Source organism: Capra hircus, chromosome 18, assembly GCF_001704415.2.
Source record: "Capra hircus breed San Clemente chromosome 18, ASM170441v1, whole genome shotgun sequence".
In the NCBI taxonomy this organism is placed as follows: Eukaryota; Metazoa; Chordata; class Mammalia; order Artiodactyla; family Bovidae; genus Capra; species Capra hircus.
The window spans coordinates 27312692-27323604 of record NC_030825.1 but is presented as its reverse complement, the minus strand read 5'-3'; the positions used below and the strand labels follow the sequence as shown (position 1 = coordinate 27323604).

At 51.2% G+C, this 10913-nt stretch overlaps 1 long non-coding RNA gene across 1 annotated transcript; it reads right to left on the bottom strand.

Annotated features, from left to right (window-relative positions):
• Positions 7779-9206, bottom strand: LOC108637974. Its single transcript, XR_001919458.1, has 2 exons — positions 9091-9206; positions 7779-8047 (listed from the first exon to the last, which is right to left on the bottom strand). It is a non-coding gene; the product is annotated as an uncharacterized LOC108637974 (long non-coding RNA).

Below are 10913 nucleotides of genomic sequence, written 5' to 3'. Positions count from 1 at the left end.
CTAGGGAGGGGGTGGAGGGCAGGAGTGTTTCCAGGGAAAAACCCATCCTTCCATGGAACAGGCAGCCTCCTACCACTTCACCCCTCCACCCGCACCCTACCCCCCTCCTGCCACCAGCTCCATTCCTTCCTCCCTCCTCTTTTGGCAGGAGGAGCAGCTGGAAAAACCATGCTGTGCTCCTGACTCCCACCTCAGCAGAGCTGAACCCATTGTGGCCCTGCAGAGGGGGCAGGGTGTGTGTGTATGTGCGTGTGAGTGTGTGTGTGAGTGTGTGGGTGCACACATGCATACAGGTGCTGCCTGGCCATTGTCGCCTGCAGCCATGGGCATGGGAGAGGCAGGGTGCATCAGAGGGAAAGAGGCAGCCTGAGCTGAGCTCCTGGAGCCTCAGTTTTCTAATCTGAGATATGGGCGTGCCCCTGTCTCGCTTTCTTAATAGGGCTGATGTAAGGGTCACAGCTGGAGAAGGAAATGGCAACCCACTCCAGTGTTCTTGCCTGGAGAATCCCAGGGACAGGGGAGCCTGGTGGGCTGACATCTATGGGGTCACACAGAGTCGGACACGACTGAAGCGACTTAGTAGTAGTAGTAATAGTAAGGGTCACAGATGCCGAGATGGGCAGAGCAGGAGTATGTCCCCGAGGCCCCTGGATACCCACTGCACTCAAACCATTCCTGATGACAGGTGCTGCTCTTACTGTCCCCCTTTCCAGCTCAGAGACAGACCAGCGGCTGTCCTGAGACTGGAACCCGGTCTGACTGATACAGGTACAGCCCCCGGGCACCTCCTCCTCCCTCCAGGGCCCTGGGGCTCCCTGTCCCGCCCCTATGAAGAGCAGCCTCTCTCCAGGGACCGGAGCCCTTTTTGGCCCAGAGGATACCCAGAGGCCACCTGCTCCAACTCCTTGTCACTCATCTGAGGAGCCTGAGGCCCAGGGGCCCGGAGCTTCAGGTTGCAAAGCACGTGAGGCAGGGCTGGGGTTCCAGCTTCCTGCCTGGTGGTCCCGGGTGTGGGCTGTTTTTCTCTCTTCCTTCCTTTAAGCACAGACTGGTTCCTGGTAGGGTTATCAACACAGGCACACTCCCCTTCCTCCCACTCTTCTGCCTGGCCCCAACCCCACCACTTTTCCCACCCCTCCCTGAACAGGGGGCTGAGCAGGGTGAGGATGCTGAGTGAGGCTTCTCGACACCCCCTTGGCCCTACTCCTTTCCAGGACATGAATGCCTCCCCTCACAGGCTGTTGGAGGGACCCAGCCCTTCTCCAGACCCTAGCTTTGTACCCCAACCCCCCTTATCAGGGTCTAGACCCCATGGCCTTTGGCTGGATGACCAAGGCCCCTGAGACCAGCTCCTTGGTTGGTCCGCCTGGAGACCACCTCCTTCCCCTCATCCCCATCTCACCCCTGCCCCCCACCCACCAGCAGGGGACAGGAAGCAGCCCAAACCATGCCGCTTCCCCAGTGTCACCTACTTCCTGAGTCTGGGTCTGGGGAGGCTTCCAGGAGGAGGAGGTTATTTAGGGAGTTGCTTGTCACTTCCCTAGTGGCTCAGAATCCACTTGTTAAGCAGGAGACCTGGGTTCGATCCCTAGGTCAGGAAGATTCTTTAGAGATGGGAATGGTATCCCACTCTAGTATTCTTGTCTGGAGAATCCCATGGACAAAGGAGCCTGGCAGGCTACAGTCCATAGGGTCGCAAACAGTCGGACATGACTGAGCAACTAACACTCCACTCCACTTGCCCGTCTAGGGGTGACTTGTGTGGAGATGATGCCCAAGGCAGAGAGAGGAGTGGGAGGTGGACAGGGCTGGGGAGAGGTCCTGAGCATCCTTGGCACAGAGGCTTGCAGCTCTCCTAGACCCTGTTGGACGCACAGCCAGCCCGACCAAGGGGAGGGAGGTGGGACACAGCCAGAGGAGATGGGGCCAGGTGGCATAGACACCGGGCCTCCTGGGAAGGCGCTGGGGCAGGGTGATCCCACACCCCCGGGTTGGGGCCACTGAGTCAGCCAGTAGCAGCCCTGAAGCCACTGCCCTCCCTGGGTTCAGCTGTCATGTGTCACGTCTGTCTGCTGGTGCACGGTTCTGAGCTCTGGGGTGCCTCAGATGCCACAGCAGCCCTGGGTAGATCCCACTTGGTGGGGACGCTGGACTCTCCCTGAGGGAGGCGCTGCTCACGGGCGCCCGGATCCCCAGGCTGGTGAGCCTGGTGCTGTGCAGTGGGCTGCTCTCAGCTCACCCCCTCCCAAAGCTGCCCTTGGCTAACTGGAGCTGCATAACCCACAGATGCCTGGGAGTAATGAACTGAGGCTGAGCAATGTGGGCAGATGGCAGCACGGTCCCCAAGCCTCCAGAGTCCACGGCATCTTCAGTACCGTTCACCCTATGGAGTCCCCGGGATCAGGCTGAGGCAAGAGCTCTCCTGAAGCCGCATCCTGGTGGGCTGCCTCCTTTGTCATGTTCCCTGCTTCCCTCACTTTCACACAAGCTGAGATTCTCAATAAACCATTTGCATAAATATTGCATCTCAGGTTCTTCTTCAGGAGCTTGAGCTCAGACACCCACAGAATTGACCTGGTGGCCTCGCTTATAGAATGATGATATCAGGGCTGGGGAAGAGGAATGGGGAGGCAGTCTTAGGGGCACAGGAAAGCCTGCTGGATGAGGTGACATTTGAATCGGGGCCTTGAAGATTGAGTAAGAATTGTTGAGCTGAACAGTGCCTGTTTCTTGTGATGTATCTTGTTATTGTTCAGTCGCTAAGTCATGTCAGACTCTGTGACGTCATGGACTGCAGCACGCCAGACTTCCCTGTCCTTCACAGAGTTTGCACAAACTTGTGTCCATTGAGTCAATCTTGCCTGATTAAATTGCTGAGGAACTGAGACATCAGAGGTGCAACACAAGCAAGGGCCCTGGGGCAGGAAAAAGCACTCAGTTATATCTGACTCTACGGACTGCAGCCCGCCAGGCTCCTCTGTCCATGGAATTCTCCAGGCAAGAATATTGGAGAGGGTTACCATTCCCTTCTACAGGAGATCTTCTTAACTCAGCTCAAACCCGGGTCTCCTGCCTTGCAGGTGAGTATCTTACCTTCTGAGCTACCAGGGAAGCCCGGGAAAAGGCAAGGCATGTTCAGAGCAGGGAGTGGACCTGCGGTGGAGGAAAGGGAAGTGGGAGATGAGAAGTTAGGACGGCCATCACCCAGCCCCGCACAGCGTTCATGGCCGATGGAGCACCTGCTGAGCCCAGATGGCGCCTCAGAGTTCTCACACTACGTCTGGCAGGCTCTGTCAACCAACTGGATTAGCACGTGAGGTGGCCCGTTCAGTGTCCCTGCCCCAGAGGAAGGCCAGGCCGGGCCCACGATGGGATCTGTGGAGAACGGCCCAAGTACAGTAGGGGCCTCCCCTGGGAAGCGGCCATTGTGGCCCATAAATAGGTTAGGCGGTCAGGAAACAGGAAATCCTGACAATACAATGACTGGGGCGCAGGGGTTTCCTCCAGGCTGAGGGCTGGACCGAGGAGGCTTCTTAAGCCAAAGGCTCTGCTGAACCAAAGTCTCCCTGGCCACTGGCCTCAGATGCCCGGCTCTTCCCACAGTCCTCGGAGGCCGCGGGGCCCACCCTCACCCCACCCGGCCCAGACAAGGGCAGCTCAGGACAGGCCAGCACACGCCAGGACAGGCAGCGGAACCCCCCAGGGAAGATCCGTGATGGGCTCGGCTCCCAGCTGAGCCTGAACCCAGGCAGTGATGGGAGCAGCTGGGGCAGCCAGACCAGGGGCCAGTGGCCAGGCCAAGGAGGCTCCCCCCAGATCAGGGGGTGCTTCTGCCGGGCTCTCTGACTCAAGAGGCGCATACATCTCTAAATGGGTGTCACTGGGCCTGTCCCAGCTCTGGGCTCCCCAAGGGTGTGGTGAGCACCAGGCTGATCCTACTCAAACCCCAATAATGGAGAAACAAGATCCCTCATTAGAGAACCAGGCAGCCTGTAAAACCACGCCCCAGAAGAATTTTATTAAGAAAAGCAAACAATAAAACACGATATCCTGTAGGATCCCAATTTCGTTAAAATACACACAAACATAAAAATGTGTGTGTGTGTGTACCCACACTTGCGCACAGATGGGACAGAAAAGAGTACCTATAAAAGGTCAAAGAGGAGAGTATCAGAGAATTTTTATTTCTTCTTTGTTCTTTTCTGAAATTCTAATTTTTCCACAGTGAACTTTGTAACCATTAAAACACACACACACACCCAAATACTGCAATACCTGTTTTCTTTTCAGCACAATGTTTACAAAGAGTTTTTAAAGAAGGGGGAAATGTTGATACCCAGCTGAGGGGAAAACGGGATTCAACGTTGTGTACATCGTATGTAAAGAACAAGAATATCAGGGCAGGAAGGGGATAGGAAGGAAACACCCGGGGTGTCAGGGCTGGTGGCTTTGTGCGGATACCATCACGGTTCTGTCCACCTAGTGTGAGAATCCCCACACTTTTGTGTGTCTACTGTACCCTGAGTCTTTAACATCTTTGTCAATCCAGAGAGTAGAAGATAGAGTCCTGCTCTGATTCGATCCAGGGGTGGCAGAGAGACTCTTATAATTTACACATCCTTGATTACTGAGCCTCTTTCCACCCAAAACATTTTATTATGAAAATTCTCAACATACAATAAAGCAGAAAGAATTGTACAATGAACATCCATTGATCCACTATGTAGGCTTTGCAATTTACATTTTACTAGACTTGTTTTGGGCTTCCCTGGTGACTCAGATGGTAAAGAACCCACCTGCCAATGCAGGAGATGCAGGTTTGATCCCTGGGTCAGGAAGATTCCCTGGAGAAGGGAGTGGCAATCCATTTCAGTATTCTTCAGTATTCCGTGGGAAATCCCACGGACAGAGGAGCCTGGCGAGCTATAGTTCATGGGGTCGCAAAAGAGTCAGACATGACTTAGCGACTCAACAACAACTCAGGAATAGCTAGATGGACTTGATGCATAGGGCAGGTATATGGGAAGGGACTCAGAACGTCTATGTCCTCTCTGAGCACCACTCTGCCCACATCTGTATGTGTTCACCAGCCTGGAAGCTCTGCAAACCCCACCCTTTGGGGGTTTTATGGAGGCTTCATTACATTGGCTTGATAGAGCAAATCATTAGCCATTGGTGACTGACCTTAATCACTGACTCCTCTTCCCTCACCAGAAACTGGGGTAGGACTGAAAGCTCAAACCCTCCAATCCTGTGGTTGGTTCCCTTGACAACCTGCCCCAATCTTAGCTTACCTGGGGGCTTTCCAAAAGAGACTTCAATAGCATAACCAGATACCTTTATCACTCTCATCACTTAGGAAATTCCAAGAGATTTAGAAGCCGTGTGGCAGGAACCCAGAGGAAGAACAATCGTATATTTTTTATTATCAATCACAATATCATAGTACTGCTTTGAATTTTCTTAAACATGCCTTTTCATGAATATATGTGAGCATTTTTGCTGCATATGGAGCAAGCCTGCTGGCTCAGAGAGTGTATATGTCCAGCTTTCCCATATGATGCCAAACAGTTTTCCAAAGTTGTATAATTTGTATTCCTGTCAACAGAGAATAAGAGCTCTGGTTTCTCCACATCCTTGTCAACACTTGGCATTATCTTCTGTTTTCCTTCTAGCCGTTCTGGTGAGTAGATGGCAGGATTGCATCGTTGATTTCATTTGCATTTCCCTGATGGCTAATGAAGTTAAGCATGTGTTCGTATGTTTATTGGTTATCGGGATATCTTTTTTTAAATAAAGTGCTGACCTAGTCATTTTTCTTCTGGATCATCTTTTCCCCCTTCTTGTTTTACAGATGTCCTTTATACATTTTGGATACAGATCTTTTGTTAGATATACAGATTGCAAGTATCTTCTCCTGCTCTGCGACTTCCTCTTCATCTTCTTAATGGTGTCTGGTGAGGGACATTCTTAATTTTAAAGCATTGCTTTCTAAAGTAATCTTGAAAAAGATTTGTTTACAGTGTTATTTTAACACTTGCAACTGTGAAGTCATATCCCCAGGAAAAATTACAGCATGTGTGTTAAATGCCTCTGCCTCCTCTCTCCCCCACAGCCAATTCTGTTGAGTGTCCGCCATAAATATCTCAAATTAGAATTCACTGAGGTCATTTCAGGCTACTGTGTCTTCCACAAGTAGTACTTCCTCGTTTGAAATAAAGGAATCAGAAATCCTCAGGTAATGGGAACCTTTATCGGAACTCGTATGTACAGTAAAGGGACTTCATCTTTTCTGAGAGATTTTTTGGAGGGGAAAAAAGTTGCCTAATATTCAGGCATAGCCAGTCTGTACAGACATATTCTCTGTTCCAGGGCTGTAATAGAAAAATATTGGAGGGGGCTTCCCTGGTGGCTCAGTGGTAGAGAATCCACCTGCCAGTTCAGGAGACACGGGAATGATCTCTGGTCCGGGAAGATCCCACATGCCACAGGGCAACTAAGCGTGTGGACCACAACTATCGACCTTGTGCTCTAGAGCCCGTGCTCCACAACGAGAGAAGCCACCCCAACGAGAAGCCTGCGCACTGCAACTAGAGAGAGAAGCCCCTGCTTGCCTCAACTAGAGAAAAGCCTGAGCAGGAACAAAGACCCAGGGCAGCCAATACATAAACAAATAAAATTATGTTTAAAAAAAATGCTGGAGGGATTCCCTGGAGGTCCAGTGGTTAGGACGCTTCGTTTCCACTGCTGGGGGCCCGGTGGAATCCTTGGTCAGTGAACTAAGATCTTGCAAGCTACATGAAGAAATCAGAAAAAAAAAGAAAAGAAAAATACTGGATGCCCACACATCCTAATTATGGTATCTTCATTCAGTGGAATACTAAAGAACTATTCAATAAAGACAAGATGAATTTATGCATAAGAATGTAGACTTCAGAGGGGAAAAAAGCCAAGAGTGGAACAGTCTGTGTGGTAAACTGTACACGCATCTTGAAAATGCAGTCTGCCTGGAAGGACTCACACCAGCGATAGGAACGGGGTGGTGGTGCAGGAGTAGAAAAGAGCCTTAGATTCTTTTGCAAATCACTGGGGGCATTCAACATACTCTTAACCTGTGTGCACCTATTATTTATCCTACCAAACTAATTGAAAATTTAAAAATACAAAATATAGACATTTGAAAGGGAATGCAATTTTTCATCCTAAGAAATGTATGCAATCACTTTGAGTCCTGAATAGTTCCCTTCAGAGTTGTCAAAACTTCTCTGTGACCCCTACTGCTGGGGTAAGGACCGAGGTGAGGGCTAAACACTGGAGTGTCTCCTTTGGGGGCTTTACTCTCAGCAATATGGGGTCACTTGTGGCCAACTCAGAGCTAACTTCCCATGAGGCAAAGCAGGTGAAGTGCCTGGGGTCCACAAGAGTTCCAGGGGCTCATGGAAACGTTGAAATTGGCTTAAAACAAGAGAAAAAGAATACAGTCATGCCTAGATTATATTTGTCTTTTTACTAACAGGGTCATAAACCATAATTAAGTATATCTATTTGATCCCCTGGAGTAGGAAATGGCAACCTGCTTCAGTATCCTTACTTGGAGAATTCCATGGACAGAGACTGGCGGGCTACAGTCCATGGGGCTGCAAAGGCACGCCTGAGCGACTAAGCACACACGCTGCTGTATCTATATCTATATCCATAATTTCATGTGCAGGTAACCGAGCAAGGACTCCTGGGCCCACAGTGCAGTGCAGACAGCCAAGCTCTGACAGCCAAGCGCATCGAGTGCGCAGCAAAATAAGGCTTTATTCGCAGGGCACCAAGCTAGGAGGCGGGAGCCAAGCCTCCTCCGCTCCACCTTGGTCTTCGAGTTAAGGGTGTTTTAAAGGTTAACAACAAAGGAACTGTGATTAATCCTTGTCTTGTGACATTCTGTGACATTTCTTAATCACACTTTTGGGAGCCAGGATGTCTTGAGCTTATGATTCTCTGGCCAGGTGGTCCGTGGCGCAGGTGGGGCTAGGGGGCTTGTCCGTGAGCTCATCTTGCCCTGGAGAAACAACCCAGGTTTGTATATTAATGAAGAATCTATAAGAGCAATCTTAGAACATTAACAGCAATCTGAGTCATCTGACTCAGGTTGATTAGGGCTCAGTTAGCACAGGACGGCTGCCGTCTACGGGGTCGCACAGAGTCGGACACAACTGAAGCGACTTTGCAACAGCAGCAGCGCAGGACGGAGATCAGAGGGTACAAGAAAGAGGTTGAAGTCAGAAGAGACAGGGCAGGTGGGTCAAGTTTTGGATAGAGATTTTAATCATAAACTCAGTAAGGGGATTTGGTTTTAGAGGGACTCAGATTCATATGTACATAAATATATATAGTTTTTTACAAGGAAGGATTCACAAAGGTGCAAAAGTACCTAGAAAGTCGTAATGTGGCCCTGGGCACACTCTTTCTATAAAGGGCCCCGTAGTAAATATATTAAGCCTGGGGGCCAGGTGGTCTCTGTTTTGACTGACCTTTGCCAGCAGCAGAAAGCGACCATCACATAAACAGATGGAGGGGAGTGGCTGTGTTCCAACAAAGCTTTATTTACAAAAACAGGAGGTGGGTGGGCCTTGGTCCAGGGCCAACCTGGTTGGTGCCTGGGAAGCTCCAGTATTTGTTGAATGAATGGATGAATTGGAGAGGGTGGGATTGCTATCAGTCCTGACCCTTGTTGGGCTTCCCTGGTGTCTCAGATGGTAAAGAATCTCCCCGCAATGCTGGAAACCTGGGTTCAATCCCTGGATCAGGAAGATCCCCTGGAGAAAAGAAAGGTGCCCACTCCAGTATTCTTGCCTGGAGAATCCCATGGACAGAGGAACGTGGCAGGCTATAGTCCATGGGGTCTCACATGACTGAGGGACTGACACTTTTCTGATCCTTGTCCGTGGTTGAGTTTGGGTTTGGTTGGGAAGTGGGGAGTGGATACTGGGCTGGGGATCAGTTTTCATGTTCTCAGCCCCACACTTGCTGTGTGACCTCGGGCAAGCTACCCTCCCTTGCTGGGCCTCAGCTCTCTGTCCGTAAGATGGAGGCTGTACTCACCATTTGCTGGATTGTGATGAGAGAATGAAATGTAACTGAGGATATGGAAGTGCCTGGAATAGGAAAAGGAGATTCCCACTGGGCAGCTCGAGGGCAGGGACGGCCAGCTTCCTGGAGCCCTGGCCGCCCCGGGGAATGTCACTTTGGCAGAGGAAAGAAGGGGGCGGGGGCAGCCAACAGCGTGACCCGAAACACAAACAGTCCCCAAAGAGGGGCCGAAACTCTCACCCTGGTGAAAACATGCTTGTCAGGTTTCTGCCCTGCCCCTGAGCAGGACAGGGGAAGGCTCCCCAGGCCGGCCTCAGTTGGCAGTGGCCGCTAGTGGCTGGCGGGGCCTGGGCCCCTCACGTGCACCTGGGCATGCATCCAACCAGAAGTGGCCCTGCGTGCCCCAGGGTGTGATTGTCCATCAGCCAGAACCTGAGGTTGCACCTCAGGGGCAGTGCAGGGACCCATGGAGGGAGCCCCACGCCCCCAACTTCCCACTGGGGTTCCCAGTGGCCTGGTCAGATGAGCTGCCATGTGCCCTGGAAGGGCAACGTGGAGGCAAGTGTTCAAATAGACAACTCACATGTCCAGGGACCTGGCAATTTCGCCTTCTCTCCAGCTGTATCAGTTCCAGCCCAGGCACGATACAGAATTCTCTTCACACAGACCCAGCAAAATGTTCTAGTGGCTTAACAGAGGTGTGATCAGGATCACTGGACACTAAAGGGCAAGTCGAGGCACAAGACCAGCCCCGTGGGCTGCCACGGCCACCCTAGACTCAGATACACTCTGCTTGATTTGTGTATGAAAAAACAAACAAACCAACCCAAGATCATGTGTTTACAAAGCCTTTTGTTACCTTGCAAATCCTCAAGGAAGTGAGGGAGAGTGACTGGGCTGCACATCCTGACCAGGCCAGCAGGGGAAGGAGCTGGAAGGCTGTGGAGGCGTGTGTCTGGGCTGCCAGAACTCTCACTTTGCAACTAAGTGGTATGTGACCTGGGACAAGTCTGTTGTCACTGAGCTCCAGACTTTGGCACTGAAGGACTGAATTAAATGACAATTGTGTTTGGTTGTATTTTTCTTTTGAGTTACAAATCATGGAAATTCCGATTCAAACTGGAATGACCAAAGAGAGTACTTATTGTTTCTCATAAGAGTGAGGGGGTTGGCCATCAGGTCTGGCTGTATCCAGGGGCTCAAACAATGCCATCTTTCTGTCTTGTGTCTCTGTTCTCTTGTGTGCGGCTCATTTTCATGCAGGCAGTTCCATGTATGGACAAAGGCCAGAGATGATATGGACATTGCTCATCCCTAGTAGAGATGGAGGTGGGGATAGGGGGCTGCCTCCACCTCGGTCTCACCTGCTGCTGGAACTGGGGAGAGGGGCAGCCTTTCTGCATTTCATGAACTCAGAGTAGGAAAGGGGTAGCTCCCTAGAGGAGCCAAGAGATGGGAAGATGGGTGCTGGGCAGGCAAAAGCACCACTGCCACCAAAGTAAACACAGCTTCATATTTGCACATATTTAAGTCCATCATTCTTAGCACCGATTCTTAGCACCAGCTCTGGGAAAAAAGTCCCATCTCGTGGCAAAGGCTGAGAGCTCAAAGAGTTGTCCAGACAAATCTGGTCTCCAACCCAGGATTTCTGAGCCCTGATCTAGGACTTTTTCTGATTCATCCCACTGCCCCTTCTCTGATATCCCCTTCATGTTTCATGCTCCTGTGGCCACCCCTCCCCCCCCCAACTAGCCAAGGAAGATGGCTGGTGCAGGGTGTGCACACAGCTAGTCTCCCAGCCAGACTCTGTGGCCCCCCCTGGCATCTGGAGACAA